Here is a 13,736-nt window from a genome sequence, read left to right as displayed (position 1 = left end):
CTGTTCCTGTTCCAGTTCCTGTGCCTGCTCCTGCTCCTGCTCCTGTTCCTGCTCCTGATCCTTTTGCCATTCCAGCTCCTGTTCCTGCTCCTGCTGCTGTTCCTGCTCCTGTTCCTGCTCCTGTTCCTGTTCCTGTTCCTGCTCCCGATCCTGTTTCTGTATCTGCTCCTGTTCCCGCACACATTCCTGCTCCCGTTCCTGTTCCTGTTCCTACTCCCGTTCCCACTCCCGTTCCTGTTCCAACTCCCATTCCTGTTCTTTCTTCTGCTCCTGTTCCCGCTTCCCTTTCTGCTCCGGTTCCTGCTCCTGTTCCTGTTCCAGCTTCTGTTCCTGTTCCTGCTCCCTTTCGTGTACCTCTTTCTGCTCCTCTTCCCACTCCCATTCCTGCTCCTGTTCCCACTCCCGTTCCTATTCCTGTTACTGTTCCTGTTCCTGCTCCCGATCCTGTTTCTGTATCTGCTCCTGTTCCCGCACCCATTCCTGCTCCCGTTCCTGTTCCAGCACCCATTCCTGCTCCTGTTTCTGCTCCTGTTCCTCCTCCTGTTGCTGCTCCCATTCCTGCTCCCGTTTCCGTTTCTGCTCCGGTTCCTGCTCCTGTTCCAGCTTCTGTTCCTGTTCCTGCTCCCGATCGTGTTCCTCTTTCTGCTCCTGTTCCCACTCCCATTCCTGCTCCTGTTCCCACTCCCATTCCTGCTCCTGTTCCTGTTCCTGCTCCTGTTGCCATTCCAGCTCCTGCTCCTGATCCTGCTCCTGTTCCTGTTACTGCTCCTGTTCCAGCTCCTGTTCTTTCTCCTGCTCCTGTTCCCCTTCCTGCTCCTGTTCCTGTTCCTGCTCCTTTTTCCGTTCCTGCTCCTGTTCCTGCTCCAGCTCCCGTTCCTGTTCCTGTTCCTGCTCCTACTCCTGTTCCTGTTCCTGTTGCCGTTCCAGCTCCTGTTCCTGCTCCTGCTCCTGTTCCTGCTCCTGCTCCTATTCCTGCTCCTGCTCCTGTTCCTGTTCGTGTTCCTGTTCCTGTTCCTGTTCCTGCTCCTGCTCCTGTTTGTGTTCCTGTTCCTGTTCCTGTTCCTGCTCCTGCTCCTGTTCATGTCCCTTTCCTGCTCCTGCTCCTGTTCATGTTCGTGTTCCTATTCCTGTTCCTGTTCCTGCTCCTGCTCCTGTTCGTGTTCCTGCTCCTGTTCCTGTTCCTGCTCCTGTTCCTGTTCCTGCTCCTGTTCCTGCTCCTGCTCCTGCTCCTGCTCCTGTTCCTGTTCCTGTTCTGTTCGTGTTCCTGCTCCTCCTCCTGTTCCTGCTCCTGTTCCTGCTCCTGCTCCTGTTCCTGTGCCTTTTCCTGCTCCTGCTCCTGTTCCTGATCCTGTTCCTGCTCCTGCTCCTGTTCCTGATCCTGTTCCTGCTCCTGTTCCTGTTCCTGCTCCTTTTCCTGTTCCTGCATCTGTTCCTGCTCCTGCTCCTGTTCCTGCTCCTGCTCCTGTTCCTGTTCCTGCTCCTGTTTCTGTTCCTTGTCCTGCTCCTGTTCCTGTTCCTGTTCCTGTTCCTGTTCCTGCTCCTGTTTCTGTTCCTTGTCCTGCTCCTGCTCCTGTTCCTGTTCCGGTTCCTGCTCCCGTTCCTGTTCCTCTTTCTGCTCCTGTTCCTGGTCCTGCTCCTGTTCCTGTTCCTTTCCCTGTTCCTGTTCCTCTTCCTTTTCACGTTCTTGTTCCTACTCGTGTTCCTGCTCCCATTCCTGTTCCCGCTTCCATTTATGCTCCTGTTCCTGTTCCTGTTCCCGTTCCTGCTTCTGCTACTGTTCCTGCTCCTGTTCCTGCTCCTGTTCCTCTTCCTCTTCCTGCTGCTGTTCCTGTTCCCGTTCCTGCTCCTGCTCCTGCTCCTGTTCCTGTTCGTGTTCCTGTTCGTGTTCGTGCTCCTGCTCCTGTTCCTGCTCCTGTTCCTGCTCCTGCTCCTGTTCCTGTTCCTGTCCATGCTCCTGCTCCTGTTGCTGATCGGTGTTCCTGCTCCTGTTCCTGCTCCTGTTGCCGTTCCTGCTCCTGCTCCTGTTCCTGCTCCTGTTCCTGTTCCTGCTCCTGTTCCTGCTCCTGTTCCTGCTCCTGTTCCTGTTCCTGCTCCTGCTCCTGTTCCTGTTCCTGTTCCTGTTCCTGTTCCTGCTCCTGTTCCTCCTCCTGTTCCTGTTCTGTGTCCTGTTCCTGTTCCTACTCCCGTTCCTGCTCCTGTTCCTGTTCCTGTTCCTGCTCCTTCTCCTGCTCCTGTTCCTGCTCCTGTTCCTGTTCCTGTTCCTGCTCCTGCTCCCGTTCCTGCTCCAGTTCCTGCTCCTGCTCCCGTTCCTGTTCCTTCTCCTGTCCCGGTTCGTGTTCCTGTTCCTGCTTCTGTTCCTGTTCCGGCTCGTGCTCCTGCTCCTTTTCCTGCTCCCGATCCAGTTTCTGTTCCTGCTCCTGCTCCTGTTCCTGTTCCTGCTAACATTCCTGCTACAATTCCTGTTCCAGTTCCTGTTCCTGTCCTGTTCCTGTTCCTGTTCCTGTTCCTGTTCATGCACCTGCTCCTGTTCCTGCTCCTGCTCCTGCTCCTGTTCCCGCTCCTGTTCCTGTTCCAGCTACTGTTCCCGTTCCTGCGCCTGTTCCCGTTTCTGCTCCTGTTCCTGCTCCTGCTCCTATTCCTGTTTCTGCTCCTGTTCCCGTTCCTGCTCCTGCTCCTGCTCCTCTTCCTGTTCCAGTTCCTGCGCCTGTTCCTGCTCCTGTTCCTGCTTCTTCTCCTGCTCCTGTTCCAGTTCCTACTCGTGTTCCTGTTCCTGTCCCTTCTCCTGCTCCTGTTCCTGTTCCTGTTCCTGTTCCAGTTCCTGCGCCTGCTCCTGCTCCTGCTCCTGTTCCTGCTCCTGATCCTGTTGCCATTCCAGCTCCTGTTCCTGCTCCTGCTGCTGTTCCTGCTCCTGTTCCTGCTCCTTCTCCTGCTCCTGTTCCTGTTCCTGCACGTGTTCATGTTCCTGTCCCTTCTCCTGCTCCTGTTCCTGTTCCTGCGCATGCTACTGCTCCTGTTCCTGTTCCTGTTCCTACTCGTGTTCCTGTTCCTGTTCCTGCTCCTGCTCCCGTTCCTGATCCTGCTCCTATTCCAGTTCCTGTTTCTGCTCCCGTTCCTGCTCCCATTCCTGCTCCCATTCCTGTTCCTGCTCCCGTTCCTGTTCCTGCTTCTGCTCCTGTTTCTGCTCCTGTTCCTGCTCCTGTTCCTCTTCCTGCTCCTGTTCCTGTTCCTGTTCCTGCTTCTGTTCCTGTTCCAGCTCGTGCACCTTCTCCTGTTCCTGTTCCTGTTCCTGCTCCTGTTCCTGCTCCTGTTCCCGCTCTCATTCCTGTTCCAGCGCCCGTTCCTGTTCCTGTTCTGCTTCTGTTCCCGTTCCCATTCCTGCTCCCGTTCCTGTTCCAGCTCCCATTCCTGTTCCTGCTTCTGCCCCTGTTCCCACTGCTGTTCCTGCTCCTGTTCTTGTTCCTTGTCCTGCTCCTGTTCCTGTTCCTGCTCCCATTCCTGTTCCTGCTGCTGTTCCTGTTCCTGCTCCTGATCCTGCTCCTGTTCCTGTTCCTGCTCTTTCTCCTCCTCCTGTTCCTGTTCCTGCTTCTGCTCTTGTTCCCCCTCCTGCTCCTGCTCCCATTCCTGTTCCTGCTCCTTTTCCCGCTCCTGTTCCTTGTCCTGCTCCTGTTCCTGTTCCTGTTCCTGCTCCCATTCCTGTTCCTGCTGCTGTTCCTGTTCCTGCTCCTGTTCCTGATCCCGGTCCTGTTCCTGCTTCTGTTCCCACCCCCATTCCTGTTCCCACTCCCATTCCTGTTCCCGCTCCCATTCCTGTTCCCACTCCCGTTCCTGTTCCAGCTCCCATTCCTGTTCTTTCTTCTGCTTCTGTTCCCGCTTCCGTTTCTGCTCCGGTTCCTGCTCCTGTTCCTGTTCCAGCTTCTGTTCCTGTTCCTGCTCCCGTTCGTGTTCCTCTTTCTGCTCCTGTTCCCACTCCCATTCCTGCTCCTGTTCCCACTCCCGTTACTATTCGTGTTCCTGTTCCTGCTCCTGCTCCTGTTCCTGTTCGTGTTCCCGATCCTGCTCCTGTTCCTGTTCCTGCTCCTGTTCCTGTTCATGTTCCTGGTCCAGCTCCTGTTCCTGCTCCTGCTCCTGTTCCTGCTCCTGCTCCTGTTCGTGTTCCTGTTCCTGTTCCTGTTCCTGCTCCTGCTCATGTTCCTGTTCCTGTTCCTGTTCCTGCTCCTGCTCCTGTTTCTGTTCCAGTTCCTGCTCCTGTTCGTGTTCCTGTTCCTGCTCCTCTTCCTGCTCCTGCTCCTGTTCCTGTTCCTGTTCCTGCTCCTGCTCCTGCTCCTGTTCCTGTTCCTGTTCCTGCTCCTGCTCCTGTTCCTGTTCGTGTTCCTGTTCGTGTTCCTGCTCCTGCTCCTGTTCCTGCTCCTCCTCCTGTTCCTGTTGCTGCTCCTGTTCCTGCTTCTGCTCCTGTTCCTGCTCCTGTTCCTGTTCCTGCTCCTGTTCCTGCTCCTGCTCCTGTTCCTGCTCCTGTTCCTGTTCCTGTTCCTGCTCCTGTTTCTGTTCCTTGTCCTGCTCCTGTTCCTGTTCCTGCTCCTGTTCCTGCTCCCATTCCTGTTCCCCCTTCCGTTTAACCTCCGGTTCCTGCTCCCGTTCCTGTTCCTGCTCCCGTTTGTGTTCCTCTTTCAGCTCCTGTTCCTGGTCCTGCTCCTGTTCCTGTTCCTTTTCCTGTTCCTGTTCCTCTTCCTTTTCACGTTCTTTTTCCTACTCATGTTCCTGCTCCCATTCCTGTTCCCGCTTCCGTTTCTGCTCCTGTTCCTGTTCCTGTTCCCGTTCCTGCTTCTGCTCCTGTTCCTGCTCCTGTTCCTGCTCCTGCTCCTGCTCCTGTTCCTCTTCCTCTTCCTGTTGCTGTTCATATTCCTGTTCCTGCTCCTGTTCCTGTTCCTGTTCCTGCTCCTGTTCCCGTTCCTGCTCCTATTCCTGTTCCTGCTCCTGTTCCCGTTCCTGCTCCTGCTCCTGCTCCTGTTCCTGTTCCTGCTCCTGCTCCTGTTGCTGCTCTTGCTCCTGTCCCTTCTCATGCTCCTGCTCCTGTTCCTGCTCCTGATCCTGTTCCTACTCGTGTTCCTGTTCCTGTCCGTTCTCCTGCTCCCATTCCTACTCCCGTTTACGTTTCTGCTCCGGTTCCTGCTCCTGTTCCAGCTTCTGTTCCTGTTCCTGCTCCCGATCGTGTTCCTCTTTCTGCTCCTGTTCCCACTCCCATTCCTGCTCCTGTTCCCACTCCCATTCCTGCTCCTGTTCCTGTTCCTGCTCCTGTTGCCATTCCAGCTCCTGCTCCTGATCCTGCTCCTGTTCCTGTTACTGCTCCTGTTCCAGCTCCTGTTCTTGCTCCTGCTCCTGTTCCCCTTCCTGCTCCTGTTCCTGTTCCTGCTCCTTTTTCCGTTCCTGCTCCTGTTCCTGCTCCAGCTCCCGTTCCTGTTCCTGTTCCTGCTACTACTCCTGTTCCTGTTCCTGTTGCCGTTCCAGCTCCTGTTCCTGCTCCTGCTCCTGTTCCTGCTCCTGTTGCCGTTCCTGCTCCTGTTCCTGTTACGACTCCTGTTCCTGCTCCTGCTCCTGTTCCTGCTCCTGTTCGTGTTCCTGTTCCTGTTCCTGCTCCTGCTCCTGTTCCTGCTCCTGTTCCTGCTCCTGCTCCTGCTCCTGTTCCTGTTCCTATTCCTGTTCCTGCTCCTGCTCCTGTTCCTGCTCCTGTTCCTGTTCCTGCTCCTGTTTCTTTTCCTTCTCCTGTTCCTGTTCCTGCTCCTGCTCCTGCTCCTGCTCCTGCTCCTGTATCCTGCTCCTGCTCCTGTTCCGGCTCCTGTTCCTGTTCCCTTTCCTGCCCCTGTTCCTTTTCCTGTTCCTGTTCTCGCTCCATTTCCTGCTCTTGTTCCCGCTCCCATTCCTGTTCTTGATCCCGTTCCTGTTCCTGCTTCTGCTCCTGTTCCCCCTCCTGTTCCTGTTCCTGGTCCTGTTTCTGTTCCATTTCCTGCTACTGTTCCTGCCTCTGTTCCTGTTTTGTTTCCTTTTCCTGTTCCTACTCCCATTCCTGCTCCTGTTCCTGTTCCTGCTCCTGCTTCTGTTCCAGTTCGTGTTCCTGTTACTGCTCCTGTTCCTGCTCCTTTTCCTGCTCCTGCTCCTGTTCCTGTTCATGTTCCTGTTCCTGCTCCTGTTCCTGCTCCTGCTCCTATTCCTGCTCCTGCTCCTGTTCCTGTTCGTGTTCCTGTTTCGGTTCCTGTTCCTGCTCCTGCTCCTGTTCGTATTCCTGTTCCTGTTCCTGCTCCTGCTCCTGTTCCTGCTCCTGTTCCTGTTCCTGTTCCTGTTCCTGCTCCTGTTCCCCCTCCGGTTCCGGATCTGTGACCTGTTTCTGTTCCTACTCCCGTTCCCACTCCCGTTCCTGTTCCAACTCCCATTCCTGTTCTTTCTTCTGCTCCTGTTCCCGCTTCCTTTTGTGCTCCGGTTCCTGCTCCTGTTCCTGTTCCAGCTTCTGTTCCTGTTCCTGCTCCCTTTCGTGTACCTCTTTCTGCTCCTCTTCCCACTCCCATTCCTGCTCCTGTTCCCACTCCCGTTCCTATTCCTGTTACTGTTCCTGTTCCTGCTCCCGATCCTGTTTCTGTATCTGCTCCTGTTCCCGCACCCATTCCTGCTCCCGTTCCTGTTCCAGCTCCCATTCCTGCTCCTGTTTCTGCTCCTGTTCCTCCTCTTGTTGCTGCTCCCATTCCTGCTCCCGTTTCCGTTTCTGCTCCGGTTCCTGCTCCTGTTCCAGCTTCTGTTCCTGTTCCTGCTCCCGATCGTGTTCCTCTTTCTGATCCTGTTCCCACTCCCATTCCTGCTCCTGTTCCCACTCCCATTCCTGCTCCTGTTCCTGTTCCTGCTCCTGTTGCCATTCCAGCTCCTGCTCCTGATCCTGCTCCTGTTCCTGTTACTGCTCCTGTTCCAGCTCCTGTTCTTGCTCCTGCTCCTGTTCCCCTTCCTGCTCCTGTTCCTGCTCCTTTTTCCGTTCCTGCTCCTGTTCCTGCTCCAGCTCCCGTTCCTGTTCCTGTTCCTGCTCCTACTCCTGTTCCTGTTGCCGTTCCAGCTCCTGTTCCTGCTCCTGCTCCTGTTCCTGCTCCTGTTGCCGTTCCTGCTCCTGTTCCTGTTACGACTCCTGTTCCTGCTCTTGCTCCTGTTCGTGTTCCTGTTCCTGTTCCTGCTCCTGCTCCTGTTCCTGCTCCTGTTCCTGCTCCTGCTCCTGCTCCTGTTCCTGTTCCTATTCCTGTTCCTGCTCCTGCTCCTGTTCCTGCTCCTGTTCCTGTTCCTGCTCCTGTTTCTTTTCCTTCTCCTTTTCCTGTTCCTGTTCCTGTTCCAGTTCCTGTGCCTGCTCCTGCTCCTGCTCCTGTTCCTGCTCCTGATCCTTTTGCCATTCCAGCTCCTGTTCCTGCTCCTGCCGGTATTCCTGCTCCTGTTCCTGCTCCTGTTCCTGTTCCTGTTCCTGTTCCTGCTCCTGTTCCCCCTCCGGTTCCTGATCTGTGACCTGTTTCTGTTCCTACTCCCGTTCCCACTCCCGTTCCTGTTCCAACTCCCATTCCTGTTCTTTCTTCTGCTCCTGTTCCCGCTTCCGTTTGTGCTCCGGTTCCTGCTCCTGTTCCTGTTCCAGCTTCTGTTCCTGTTCCTGCTCCCTTTCGTGTACCTCTTTCTGCTCCTCTTCCCACTCCCATTCCTGCTCCTGTTCCCACTCCCGTTCCTATTCCTGTTACTGTTCCTGTTCCTGCTCCCGATCCTGTTTCTGTATCTGCTCCTGTTCCCGCACCCATTCCTGCTCCCGTTCCTGTTCCAGCTCCCATTCCTGCTCCTGTTTCTGCTCCTGTTCCTCCTCCTGTTGCTGCTCCCATTCCTGCTCCCGTTTCCGTTTCTGCTCCAGTTCCTGCTCCTGTTCCAGCTTCTGTTCCTGTTCCTGCTCCCGATCGTGTTCCTCTTTCTGCTCCTGTTCCCACTCCCATTCCTGCTCCTGTTCCCACTCCCATTCCTGCTCCTGTTCCTGTTCCTGCTCCTGTTGCCATTCCAGCTCCTGCTCCTGATCCTGCTCCTGTTCCTGTTACTGCTCCTGTTCCAGCTCCTGTTCTTGCTCCTGCTCCTGTTCCCCTTCCTGCTCCTGTTCCTGTTCCTGCTCCTTTTTCCGTTCCTGCTCCTGTTCCTGCTCCAGCTCCCGTTCCTGTTCCTGTTCCTGCTACTACTCCTGTTCCTGTTCCTGTTGTCGTTCCAGCTCCTGTTCCTGTTACGACTCCTGTTCCTGCTCCTGCTCCTGTTCCTGCTCCTGTTCGTGTTCCTGTTCCTGTTCCTGCTCCTGCTCCTGTTCCTGCTCCTGTTCCTGCTCCTGCTCCTGCTCCTGTTCCTGTTCCTATTCCTGTTCCTGCTCCTGCTCCTGCTCCTGCTCCTGTTCCTGTTCCTGCTCCTGTTTCTTTTCCTTCTCCTGTTCCTGTTCCTGCTCCTGCTCCTGCTCCTGCTCCTGCTCCTGCTCCTGTTCCGGCTCCTGTTCCTGTTCCCTTTCCTGCCCCTGTTCCTTTTCCTGTTCCTGTTCTCGCTCCATTTCCTGCTCTTGTTCCCGCTCCCATTCCTGTTCTTGATCCCGTTCCTGTTCCTGCTTCTGCTCCTGTTCCCCCTCCTGTTCCTGTTCCTGGTCCTGTTTCTGTTCCATTTCCTGCTACTGTTCCTGCCTCTGTTCCTGTTTTGTTTCCTTTTCCTGTTCCTACTCCCATTCCTGCTCCTGTTCCTGTTCCTGCTCCTGCTTCTGTTCCAGTTCGTGTTCCTGTTACTGCTCCTGTTCCTGCTCCTTTTCCTGCTCCTGCTCCTGTTCCTGTTCATGTTCCTGTTCCTGCTCCTGTTCCTGCTCCTGCTCCTATTCCTGCTCCTACTCCTGTTCCTGTTCGTGTTCCTGTTTCGGTTCCTGTTCCTGCTCCTGCTCCTGTTCGTATTCCTGTTCCTGTTCCTGCTCCTGCTCCTGTTCCTGCTCCTGTTCCTGCTCCTGCTCCTGCTCCTGTTCCTGTTCCTATTCCTGTTCCTGCTCCTGCTCCTGTTCCTGTTCGTGTTCCTGTTCATGTTCCTGCTCCTGCTCCTGTTCCTGTTCCTGCTCCTGTTCCTGTTCCTGCTCCTGTTCCTGCTCCTGTTCCTGCTCCTGTTCCTGTTCCTGCACCTGCTCCTGTTCCTGTTCCTGTTCCTGTTCCTGCTCCTGTTCCTCCTCCTGTTCCTGTTCTGTGTCCTGATCCTGTTCCTACTCCCGTTCCTGCTCCTGTTCCTGTTCCTGTTCCTGCTCCTTCTCCTGCTCCTGCTCCTGCTCCCGTTCCTGTTCCTTCTCCTGTCCCGGTTCGTGTTCCTGTTCCTGCTTCTGTTCCTGTTCCGACTCGTGCTCCTGCTCCTTTTCCTGCTCCCGATCCAGTTTCTGTTCCTGCTCCTGCTCCTGTTCCTGTTCCTGCTAACATTCCTGCTACAATTCCTGTTCCAGTTCCTGTTCCTGTCCTGTTCCTGTTCCTGTTCCTGTTCCTGTTCCTGCTCCTGTTCCTGCTCCTGCTCCTGCTCCTGTTCCTGCTCCTGTTCCTGTTCCTGCTACTGTTCCCGTTCCTGCTCCTGTTCCCGTTTCTGCTCCTGCTCCTGCTCCTGCTCCTGTTCCTGTTCCTAGCTCCTGCTCCTGTTGCTGCTCTTGCTCCTGTTCCTGCTCCTGCTCCTATTCCTGTTTCTGCTCCTGTTCCCGTTCCTGCTCCTGCTCCTGCTCCTCTTCCTGTTCCAGTTCCTGCGCCTGTTCCTGCTCCTGTTCCTGCTCATTCTCCTGCTCCTGTTCCAGTTCCTACTCGTGTTCCTGTTCCTGTCCCTTCTCCTGCTCCTGTTCCTGTTCCTGTTCCTGTTCCAGTTCCTGCGCCTGCTCCTGCTCCTGCTCCTGTTCCTGCTCCTGATCCTGTTGCCATTCCAGCTCCTGTTCCTGCTCCTGCTGCTGTTCCTGCTCCTGTTCCTGCTCCTTCTCCTGCTCCTGTTCCTGTTCCTGCTCGTGTTCATGTTCATGTCCCTTCTCCTGCTCCTGTTCCTGTTCCTGTTCCTGTTCCAGTTCCTGCGCCTGCTCCTGCTCCTGTTCCTGCTCCTGATCCTGTTGCCATTCCAGCTCCTGTTCCTGCTCCTGCTGCTGTTCCTGTTCCCGTTCCTGCTCCTGCTCCAGCTCCTGTTCCTGTTCGTGTTCCTGTTCGTGTTCCTGTTCCTGCTCCTGTTCCTGCTCCTGTCCCTGCTCCTGCTCCTGTTCCTGTTCCTGTTCCTGCTCCTGCTCCTGTTGCTGATCGGTGTTCCTGCTCCTGTTCCTGCTCCTGTTGCCGTTCCTGCTCCTGCTCCTGTTCCTGCTCCTGTTCCTGTTCCTGCTCCTGTTCCTGCTCCTGTTCCTGTTCCTGCTCCTGCTCCTGTTCCTGTTCCTGTTCCTGTTCCTGCTCCTGTTCCTCCTCCTGTTCCTGTTCTGTGTCCTGTTCCTGTTCCTACTCCCGTTCCTGCTCCTGTTCCTGTTCCTGTTCCTGCTCCTTCTCCTGCTCCTGTTCCGGCTCCTGTTCCTGTTCCTACTCCTGTTCCTGTTCCTGTTCCTGCTCCTGCTCCTGCTCCCGTTCCTGCTCCAGTTCCTGCTCCTGCTCCCGTTCCTGTTCCTTCTCCTGTCCCGGTTCGTGTTCCTGTTCCTGCTTCTGTTCCTGTTCCGGCTCGTGCTCCTGCTCCTTTTCCTGCTCCCGATCCAGTTTCTGTTCCTGCTCCTGCTCCTGTTCCTGTTCCTGCTAACATTCCTGCTACAATTCCTGTTCCAGTTCCTGTTCCTGTCCTGTTCCTGTTCCTGTTCCTGTTCCTGTTCATGCACCTGCTCCTGTTCCGGCTCCTGCTCCTGCTCCTGTTCCTGCTCCTGTTCCTGTTCCAGCTACTGTTCCCGTTCCTGCTCCTGTTCCCGTTTCTGCTCCTGCTCCTGCTCCTGCTCCTGTTCCTGTTCCTAGCTCCTGCTCCTGTTGCTGCTCTTGCTCCTGTTCCTGCTCCTGCTCCTATTCCTGTTTCTGCTCCTGTTCCCGTTCCTGCTCCTGCTCCTGCTCCTCTTCCTGTTCCAGTTCCTGCGCCTGTTCCTGCTCCTGTTCCTGCTCCTGCTCCTATTCCTGTTTCTGCTCCTGTTCCCGTTCCTGCTCCTGCTCCTGCTCCTCTTCCTGTTCCAGTTCCGCCGCCTGCTCCTGCTCCTGCTCCTGTTCCTGCTCCTGATCCTGTTGCCATTCCAGCTCCTGTTCCTGCTCCTGCTGCTGTTCCTGCTCCTGTTCCTGCTCCTTCTCCTGCTCGTGTTCATGTTCCTGTCCCTTCTCCTGCTCCTGTTCCTGTTCCTGCGCATGCTACTGCTCCTGTTCCTGTTCCTGTTCCTACTCGTGTTCCTGTTCCTGTTCCTGCTCCTGCTCCCGTTCCTGATCCTGCTCCTATTCCAGTTCCTGTTTCTGCTCCCGTTCCTGCTCCCATTCCTGCTCCCATTCCTGTTCCTGCTCCCATTCCTGTTCCTGCTTCTGCTCCTGTTTCTGCTCCTGTTCCTGTTCCTGTTCCTCTTCCTACTCCTGTTCCTGTTCCTGTTCCTGCTTCTGTTCCTGTTCCAGCTCGTGCACCTTCTCCTGTTCCTGTTCCTGTTCCTGCTCCTGTTCCTGCTCCTGTTCCCGCTCTCATTCCTGTTCCTGCGCCCGTTCCTGTTCCTGTTCTGCTTCTGTTCCCGTTCCCATTCCTGCTCCCGTTCCTGTTCCAGCTCCCATTCCTGTTCCTGCTTCTGCCCCTGTTCCCACTGCTGTTCCTGCTCCTGTTCTTGTTCCTTGTCCTGCTCCTGTTCCTGTTCCTGCTCCCATTCCTGTTCCTGCTGCTGTTCCTGTTCCTGCTCCTGATCCTGCTCCTGTTCCTGTTCCTGCTCTTTCTCCTCCTCCTGTTCCTGTTCCTGCTTCTGCTCTTGTTCCCCCTCCTGCTCCTGCTCCCATTCCTGTTCCTGCTTCTGCTCCTTTTCCCGCTCCTGTTCCTTGTCCTGCTCCTGTTCCTATTCCTGCTCCCATTCCTGTTCCTGCTGCTGTTCCTGTTCCTGCTCCTATTCCTGATCCCGGTCCTGTTCCTGCTCCTGTTCCCGCTCCCATTCCGGTTCCCAGTCCCATTCCTGTTCCAGCTCCCATTCCTGTTCTTTCTTCTGCTCCTGTTCCCGCTTCCGTTTCTGCTCCGGTTCCTGCTCCTGTTCCTGTTCCAGCTTCTGTTCCTGTTCCTGCTCCCGTTCGTGTACCTCTTTCTGCTCCTGTTCCCGCTCCCATTCCTACTCCCGTACCTGTTACAGCTCCCATTCCTGTTCCTGCTTCTGCCCCTGTTCCCACTGCTGTTCCTGCTCCTGTTCTTGTTCCTTGTCCTGCTCCTGTTCCTGTTCCTGCTCCCATTCCTGTTCCTGCTGCTGTTCCTGTTCCTGCTCCTGATCCTGCTCCTGTGCCTGTTCCTGCTCTTTCTCCTGCTCCTGTTCCTGTTCCTGCTTTTGCTCTTGTTCCCCCTCCTGCTCCTGCTCCCTTTCCTGTTCCTGCTTCTGCTCCTTTTCCCACTCCTGTTCCTTGTCCTGCTCCTGTTCCTGTTCCTGTTCCTGCTCCCATTCCTGTTCCTGCTGCTGTTCCTGTTCCTGCTCTTGTTCCTGATCCCGGTCCTGTTCCTGCTTCTGTTCCCACCCCCATTCCTGTTCCCACTCCCATTCCTGTTCCCACTCCCATTCCTGTTCCCACTCCCGTTCCTGTTCCAGCTCCCATTCCTGTTCTTTCTTCTGCTCCTGTTCCCGCTTCCCTTTCTGCTCCGGTTCCTGCTCCTGTTCCTGTTCCAGCTTCTGTTCCTGTTCCTGTTCCCGTTCGTGTTCCTCTTTCTGCTCCTGTTCCCACTCCCATTCATGCTCCTGTTCCCACTCCCGTTACTATTCGTGTTCCTGTTCCTGCTCCTGTTCCTGTTCCTGCTCCTGTTCCTGTTCATGTTCCTGGTCCAGCTCCTGTTCCTGCTCCTGCTCCTGTTCCTGCTCCTGCTCCTGTTCCTGTTCGTGTTCCTGTTCCTGTTCCTGTTCCTGCTCCTGCTCATGTTCCTGTTCCTGTTCCTGTTCCTGCTCCTGCTCCTGTTTCTGTTCCAGTTCCTGCTCCTGTTCGTGTTCCTGTTCCTGCTCCTCTTCCTGCTCCTGCTCCTGCTCCTGTTCCTGTTCCTGCTCCTGTTCCTGCTCCTGCTCCTGTTCCTGTTCCTGCTCCTGTTCCTGCTCCTGCTCCTGTTCCTGTTCGTGTTCCTGTTCGTGTTCCTGCTCCTGCTCCTGTTCCTGCTCCTCCTCCTGTTCCTGTTCCTGCTCCTGTTCCTGCTTCTGCTCCTGTTCCTGCTCCTGTTCCTGTTCCTGCTCCTGTTCCTGCTCCTGCTCCTGTTCCTGCTCCTGTTCCTGTTCCTGTTCCTGCTCCTGTTTCTGTTCCTTGTCCTGCTCCTGTTCCTGTTCCTGCTCCCATTCCTGTTCCCCCTTCCGTTTAAGCTCCGGTTCCTGCTCCCGTTCCTGTTCCTGCTCCCGTTCGTGTTCCTCTTTCAGCTCCTCTTCCTGCTCCTGCTCCTGCTCCTGTTCCTGTTCCTGTTCCTGTTCATGCACCTGCTCCTGTTCCTGCTCCTGCTCCTGCTCCTGTTCCTGCTCCTGTTCCTGTTCCTGCTACTGTTCCCGTTCCTGCTCCTGTTCCCGTTTCTGCTCCTGCTCCTGC

Source organism: Chiloscyllium punctatum, chromosome 40 (assembly GCF_047496795.1).
Source record: "Chiloscyllium punctatum isolate Juve2018m chromosome 40, sChiPun1.3, whole genome shotgun sequence".
Lineage (NCBI taxonomy): Eukaryota > Metazoa > Chordata > Chondrichthyes > Orectolobiformes > Hemiscylliidae > Chiloscyllium > Chiloscyllium punctatum.
The sequence above is the reverse complement of the archived record's forward strand: the minus strand, read 5'-3'. Positions refer to the sequence as shown.